Here is an 8,629-nt window from a genome sequence, read left to right as displayed (position 1 = left end):
AGTTTTGAGAGCTGAAGGGACAGGAAAGGACAGTCATTTGTAAGAATGAAAAAGTTACTTCCAGTTGTTAAGTTTACGGTAATTGAACACATTTGACTACGAACAATTCCTCAGCTCACGAATAAATTGAATTATTTCAACAAAAGAGACAAACAAACAAAAGTAGAGGCAAGAAACAAAAGAAGAGAGCATCCAAGGCTGAGGCAGAGCATCACCTGACATGACAGGATATTCTAGGCTACCTAGTAAGGTCCAGCATAGCCTGTGCTAAGGTGTGTGCTACCATCTCACCGCCCACAGTCAAAAGGTAAACAAAGAAAACAGTAAACATTTTATAATCAACCAAAGAACTTTTAAGAGATTTCGCAATCTTTACCCGTGTTTCTTAGCAGTTTTAAAAGAAAAAACTGAATGCTTTCACGGAACTGCAACCATTAAATAGGAATATATTTGACAGGAACGCTCCTTCCTAAAGGTGTCCACACATCAGTTCTTGCTCACGTTTGGTTATTCCTTTTTCCTTTTCCTTTTGGTATGGCTAAGCACTCTTCAATATTGTTTGGCTTACTGGCTTTAATCCTCCACTTTGCTGTGGTCTCTCCTGAGGGATTAGGGAGATCCACACATCCAGGCCTAGGATTAATTTGCTTTAGTCACAATTAAGAGAGCCCCAAATAATCCACCAGCCAAGATAAAAAGACTATGGAGAGAGTAGGAGGCAGGCAGAAGGGGAAACCAGTCCCTGGGTAGGTAAGTATCCCTGTCACTTAACCCTTTAACACAGCCCACTTCCTAGTTCTAGTCTCTCTCCAAAACAAAGGCTTGAGGTTTTGACTAGCTTTGGGTCCTCATCTACCTTGGTGAGTCTAGAGCGTCTTCTCCTCTCTCCCCTCTCCTCTCCTTCCCTCCCCTCGCCTTGCCTCTCCTCCTCTCCTGTTCTCTCTCTTCTCCCTCCCTCTTTTTTCTTTCAGTATAACTTGGGTGAGTGCTGACAACTTGCTTTTTCAGCCTTCTCAGTCTTTAAATCAGTGGAGAAAAAGAATCCTTTTCCATAGCCCACTTTTCCCTTGGCAACCTCAGCCTGATGGCATCAAAGATAAATTGTAAGATCAATTAATCTAAGGCCTGGAGTGCAGTTGAGTGGCTGAGCTCTTGCATGTAGAAGGCCCTGGGTTTGATCACTAGAAACAAGAAAATAAAAATGTTGAATAGCATTTTAATGTACTTTTTTTTTTTTTTTTTTTTTTTTTTAATGACAGGAGCTGAGCAAACAGACAGATGAATTCACTTCTACTACTTAGCTTGGCTTTGGGGTTGGGGTTGGGGTGGGGGGAGGAAAGTTCCTGCTAAACTTCCACATCTAAGAACATTTCATAGCTTAAAAACAGACTCATAGCACTTTAGTAGCTGGAAAAGCTCATAATAGCACGGTCATTCCCAGACTGTTCTGTCCTCCCCTGTGCTCACTGTACATCTGCACAGTAGCTGCCTTCAACACCCTGTTTTTTTGTTTTTTGTTTTTTTAAGTTAAATTAAACTAAGCCTAGAGAAGCCTGGATTCACTTGCTGGTAGCTTCTCCCTCCATATGGTCTTCTCTGATCATGAAGCATGTATAACTATTCTGTTGTTTTCCCTCACAGCAATCTATCATGTCACTGGAAAATAAGTCTGAGGACTACACATGTGGCATGCAGTTTTATAGCTCTACTTCATTGTATATGGTGGAACTTTACCCTAGCAATACATTTTTAATAGGTAAGCCTAACATGGTTTGGTTTGGTCATAGGGAAAAAAAAAGTAACAACAACTCTATTTTTAAAAGTTTGTTGTTCATATAAGGCAAGCCAAGGTACATGATTTAGATTTTTGAAAAAGATTTTAAGAGTCTATACAGTTTTCTTTCCCTGAATCCCTAAGTTTACAATAACGAAGTTTACTTCCAGTGTTTATAAATCTACCATGTGTCTAGCATATGGCCAAACTCTATCAAACTTCCTGCTGGCAAAGCATAGCATACCACCACAATCTCTTTATTATCCCCATGTTTCTAAGGAAAGTCTTATATCTTCTGTCTGAATTTCAGTGGAAATTTCCAGAGGGTTCCAGCCATCAACTGAGGACATTTTGTTTTATTTTTTCAGTTCTCCCCCAGTCTCTCTATGAATTGTCATTTGTTTATGTATTACAATGTAGTAGCACAGGATTTAAACATGAATGTATGTATCAAAATCGGCTCCCACAGAGATTGTTAAATTGTATTTATACAGTAAGCAAGAAACTGAACTGGGGCTGGAGAGACAGCTTGGTGGTTTTGAGCCTATACTCCTCTTGCATACAAGCTGGCTTGGTTGCCCCGAACCCAGGTCAAGTGGAACACAACCACCTGCAAGTGTAGCTCTCAGAAATTGGATCCCCTCTTTTGGGTTCCTCAGACACCCACATATATACGGCGCACACTAACACAGACATACACATATAGACACAGAGTGACAGACACAAGCACATATATAGATAATAAAATAAATTAGAGGCTGCGGAGATGTCTCAGTGGTTTAAGACCATGCATTTCCCTTCCATTGGAGCCAAGTTCGGTTCCGAGTACCCATTTTTGGTGGGTCACAGCTATCTATTACTCTAGTTCAAGAGGATCTGATGCCTTCATGGCCTCTAAAGGCAGCTACACTCATGTGTGCACACACCTCTAATCCCATATATATTTACACTTAAAAATAAAAATAAAAATAAAAGTTTTTCTAACTAAATAGAACTGATAATATTTATAGGACACAAATAAATATAGCTTTCAACGTTACTATAATTTTTAATTAATAAATGATGGCTTCCTTGATGTATAGAGTAAAAAATGCTTGGCTCTATGATTACATTATAGAAAGATTCAATCAAATAAATTAATGCATTTAGCACCTGATCAATATTTTTGCATATTTATGATGAGAATATTAAAACATCTATATCTCTTTCTTGTCACCTCTGGTCTCCATTGACTTGTGAGATACAAATGTTCATCCTCGCCTCACTGGAAGACTTCTCAGTGCATCCTTACAGCCATCAAATAAAGGTTCCGATGCACCAGCTGAACATGGCTCTCTCAACAGACAGCACTGCCTGACATCTTCAGGTAGAGTTGGGGCTTCTTTCTAAAGCCTTTAGATTATTGACACCCCTATATATGGAGCCTACGAAGATGCTTCTTTCCTTTTTGTAGACCAGATATCTGTTTGATGACTGAACAAGTGAATTAAGCTGCAGATCCAATACCTGGGAGCTTTCAGTCAGCCTTTGCTTGCTGGGGAGGATTACACTGGTCATAGAGATAATGTGCTACAAATATAGTCAGTCCATTAGAGCTAATTATATTCAACCTATAGTTTGAATAGTAAATATGTCAGCACAATATAAAATGGTAACAACAAAATTTGAAATAAGATTAAGGCAATCAACCAAAAGACTCTGTGGATCTGACATCAGAGTGAAGGATTCTAAGTATATATGTAGCATAAAGCAAATATAACTTGGCTTTCAAGTTGGTTTTTTTTTTTTTTTGATGTTAAAATGTTCAAGTAAACAATGAGTCAAGATTTTCCAGTGCACCATAGAGAACACTAAGGTTTTTATTAATGCCAGGATGTATCTTTAAAACATGCTCTCACTGAGGTGTGTGAGGTACTAAATATCCTCGTTTGCTTGGTCATAAAAGATGGAATGAGCTACACCGAGGAACACAAATGTAATTTACCACTATTCTCTCTTTAAGATCTCAGGGCATTTGTTTCTGGAATAGAGATACAGCCTGAAGCTTTACACCCAACACTCTAGGTAGCTACACAAAATCACTAGAAATTCTGACTCTGTCTCTGTCTCTCTGTCTCTGTCTCTCTCTGTCTCTGTCTCTCTCTGTCTCTGTCTCTCTGTCTCTGTCTCTCTCTGTCTCTGTCTCTGTCTCTGTCTCTGTCTCTCTCTGTCTCTGCCTCTCTGTCTCTGTCCTCTGTCTCTGTCCTCTCTCCTCGTCCTGCTCTCTCTGTCTCGTCTCTCGTCTGTCTGCTGTCTCTCTCTCCTCTCTCTCTCTCTCTCTCTCTCTCTCTCTCTCTCTCTCTCTCTCTCTCTCTCGCTCTGTGTGTGTGTGTGTGTGTGTGTGTGTGTGTGTTTGTGTGAGAGACAGGAGCCTGGGTCCAAAAACAGGTAGATGAGAATGGGAGCCAGTGACTGGGCTAACAGAAGGCCAGTTCACCTCTGGGTGAGGGAAGCCTATCTGTTGAGAGAGTGCTCCCACAAGCAGCGATGGCACTAATGTGCTCAAGGAGCTCTCTGAAAGAATCGCTACTCAGGGCACAAGTGGCGTGTCCTCTCCTGAGTCAGTCCTCTGTCCTGAATACAAATGTTCATAACATTTTTTTTTCAAATGTTCGCTCAAGAAACAGTGGAGTGAACACTTCATTTTTCATCAGCTGTCAAACAAACAACAGATGGTAACATCCAGTGATTCTCAACTGGGCAGCATTTGAGGCAGCAACTAGTAGATGGCCCATTGAAAAAGCACTTCATTAAGTGCTGAGTCTTGGTCTTAAAAGTGGCTTCATTCTGCTGAATTTGAAATATTGTACTTTTTTAAAGTTTTAATTATTTTCCCTCAAGTCTACAAGATAGACTTGCCTGTCTAGTGAGAGCAGAAGCAATTTGCAGTACATAGTCCTTTAAATCAACTACATTCCCTTCCTCTTTCCTCCTCTGGGAGCAGAGTCCTGATTTTCAACACAGAAGACCTGGCAGAAAACAATAGTGTCTTATTAAAGTGCCTGCTGGGTTTATTGAAACTTTAGAAATTATTGTACAGCTAATCGCCATTTTCATTTAGTGGGCAAAGACAACAGATATTTATCACAGCTACTGTCTTCAAGTTCTTTAAACAAGTTGCTCAAACTCTGTGTGGAAGCAGATTTTTCAATATGGCTGGCATGAGTTTGGTGGCTATAAGGTGTATTGAAGGCGATGAAAAATCTTTTCATACTAGCCAGCTATTCATCTGCCAAATAAGCTAGTTTCACAGATCACACGCAGCTAGCTACTGGTTGGTATGCAGAAGTGGTTAAAAACCTTTCCATTCTACCCTGTATTTCTACCCTGCAAAGGCTAAAAGCTATGGGTAGTCATGTCGCTTGTAAAATACATTTGCATATAAGAAATGCTTCACCCTATACATCTTAATCATCTCTAAATTAATTATAGTTAATATGAAGTAAATGCCATATAATTAGTTGTTTTAATACGGTGTTTGAGGAATACTTTAAAAGTCTACACATCTTCAGAACAGATTCATTTTTAATTGCTTTCAGTCTGTGATCAGTTGTATCTGTAAGGAAGAGGTTATAGAAAAAGATGTGATTAGATACATACATGTGTGCATATGCAATCTTACATGCACAGATTTAACCTATGCACTTTTATCTATGGAGACTAGACAGCATATTGGGAAATCCTCCCATTGCTCCTGTACACATCAACAGGTTGTGCTTTTTGTCATCAACAGCCATTCAGTCTGAGACGTTGGGTGAAACATCATTCAGTTTACATGTAAGCAATTTATTTTAGATATGGATTTAGGGTATTTTAATCATGACATAGGTATCATGAGTCCTTGGCTTGGTCACATAATGCCCATTCATTGTGTGCGCATAGATCATAAAGTGCTTGGATAACATCTACAGTAAACAGAGAGACGAAGGGCGGGGGCAGGCAGCGGTGATCTGCACAAAGCATTGAAAAGAAGCAATATAAACTGTGGTGATTACTGAGAGTATTGATAATCTGAAAGGCCTGACCTGCAGCAAGTTAGAGAAAGATGAAAGAGGGTAGTTTTGGTATGCAGGCCCAGCAGCTGAAGGCAAAGGGCTTGGACTTCCACTGTGAGCTGTGAAGACACTTCCTGGGAATCACGCGAGGGGCTTCTCCTTGCTTCCCACAAGCTAAGCCTCTCGTTGTGACTCAGCTGGTGACTTTTGTAGGTTTTATTGCACTCTGACTTCTTCTCACTTATCCTTGCATATTCCAGTTAGGAAACACTGGCCTGTCAAGTTAGAAGCTAACCGTGCTGTGAAGCTTGCTCACTTAACTATGCTGGGTCAGATACATGAGGTTCTGTGAACTATTTATCCAGAAATCCAATCCAGGCATCACCGAGACTACATCATTGGTGTGTTCCTTAATTAATCATTACTTTATCTCAGTGGAGCATCTCAGCGAGAATGCATTCATTCATGAAAATATTTTTACCACTTTCGTGCATCCATTATACAAATATTTCTTTGTTTCTAAAATTTATATTTAAAGATTTATTTTTAGTTTTTAGTTGTGTGTGTGTGTGTGTGTGTGTGTGTGTGTGTGTGTGTGTGTGTGTGTGTTGGGGTGCCAGAAGGGGCCTGGGAACTGAACTTCATTTGTATGAAAGAGAAGTATGCTCTCTTAAATTATTAAACTATCTCTCCAACCTTTGGTTTATTTTATTTTAGTTATGTATATGCATGTGTGTCTGTGCATATATGCTCACATGTGTGTGTGTGTGCCTATTGAAGCCAGAGGGGGCATAGAATCCTCTGAGTTACAGTCTGCTGTGAGCCACAGACTTGGGTTCTGGGAAATGAATTCAGGTCATGCAAGAAAGCAGTACGTAGTCTTAAGTACTGAGTTCATTCTCCATCCCCTACAAATATTTAGTTTAAGAAGCATCTACGTGACAGCGATGGCTCCATGGATAAAAATACACATAGGATGACAATCTTGCATGGAATATTCTTATACTGCTGTGGTGGGAGGGAAAAAAGACACACATTTTGTAAAGGGTGAGATACATTATAAAAACAAAGCAGGGCAAGGGAGTACAGTGTCAGAAGTGTTCATTCAGTTTAAGAGATAGGACCAGGATTTAAGCAGAGACCTGGACGTGACGCAGAGCTTGAGAGTCTGATGAAGAGCGTCCCTGTTTGAGACAATGTCAAGTACAAGGGCTCTTAACACCTCGAGAACATAGATTGCTAAGCATGACAAGAAGAGGCGACGCCATGTGTAGAGTAGGGAAATAAAGGAGAAACAGAAATTAGATTTCCAGACCTATAATTTGCAGATCAGCCTAGGGAAAAAAAAAAAAAAAGATGAAATGTTTGAGTTTTATTTCAAGGATGGTGAGTCAGCCCTCGAAAGTTGAAAAGATTTGCTCTGGCTATTTTGTAATGAAGAGAGAAGTGGAGTAGGTTGTAGTAAAACGGTCATGGTGAAGGAAGCAGAAATAGTGAGCAGAGGTAGAGCAATGGCAAGCCAGAGCTTCCACAGGACTATGAACAGAGCTGTGATTAACAACGGAGGAAAAGGTCTGCAGTCTGAAGCAATTTATTTCACCACTGGACCTTCACCGTTTTAAGCTAAATGGCTTTGCTCACCTTCAGTGGAGCCAAGAGTCTACTCTGACTTCACATGCTATCTATGAATTGCATCGATAGCTTCCTTGGGCTGTGTTTCCAATATTCTGGTTCCAGTTAGATTAACAAAGTTGCCCTAGATGCTCCACTGATCCAGAGCTACAAAGTCACCTTCGGCTTCCTCTTTTTCCTCCCTCTCCTCTGCCCACTTCTCTCCCCCCCTTTTACTCCCCATTCCCTGCTCCTGTTTCTCCCTGCTCTGCAGGAAGGTGTTCCTAGGCTTCTTTTGGGTCATCTAGTTTTGCTGGCAGCCACACCGGAATACTGATGTCCCATGTACTTTTAAAACTGTAGCAAGGCATCCGTTTGTGCAGGCTCCCCTGGGTTCAGATCCATCCCCCAGCCTTGATGGTCTTCCTGTGGGGTTCCTGAACCCTCTGGGTCCTTCCATTCCCCAACTCTTCTGTACCACTCTCAGTGCTCTGCCCAGAGTCCAGCTGTGAGTCCCAGCATCTGTCCTAATCCCCCGCTGGTTGGAGGCTCACGGAGGACACCTATGTCGAGCTAATATCCACTTATAAGTGACTGTATATCATGTGTATCTTTCTGGGTCTGAGTTACCTCACTCAGGATGATCTTTTTAGTCCCATCCATTTGCCTGCAAATTTCAAGATTTCCTTGTTTTTACTAGCTGCATAGTATTCCATTGTGTAAATTTACCACGGGTCTTTTAAAAATCCATTTTTAGGTTGAGGGACATCTAGGTTGTTTCCCTAGCTAAGGGAAATAGGGCTGAAGTGGAAGACAAGGTGGGAAAGGGAAGATACAGTAAAATAATTTTTAAAAAAGACAGTGAGGCAAGTGGGGGTGAGGGTGAAAAAAAATACAGTGAGGCTTACCACCTTAGATAAAATGTTCAAAGCAAACTGAAAACACTAACAATATTGTACAGATACTGAAATGTTCTTAAATATGAGCATAAACCCCTCCATCTTTTCCGTAGCTTCAATTATGTCATAAAATGAACAAGCACTGCATAAGGGAGCAGTTTTCACACAGTATCAACACAGCCACAACAAGCGAGAAATGCTTTTTATGAATAATATATAAATCCGAGCAGAGGACAATTGGCCTTACGGAAGGTCAGTAGATGCTGAGAGTGAAGAGGCAGGATACTCACGTGCAAGCACAGACACACACA

The sequence above is a fragment of the Acomys russatus genome, chromosome 11, assembly GCF_903995435.1.
Source record: "Acomys russatus chromosome 11, mAcoRus1.1, whole genome shotgun sequence".
Taxonomy (NCBI): Eukaryota; Metazoa; Chordata; class Mammalia; order Rodentia; family Muridae; genus Acomys; species Acomys russatus.
Note: the sequence above shows the minus strand (reverse complement) of the source record.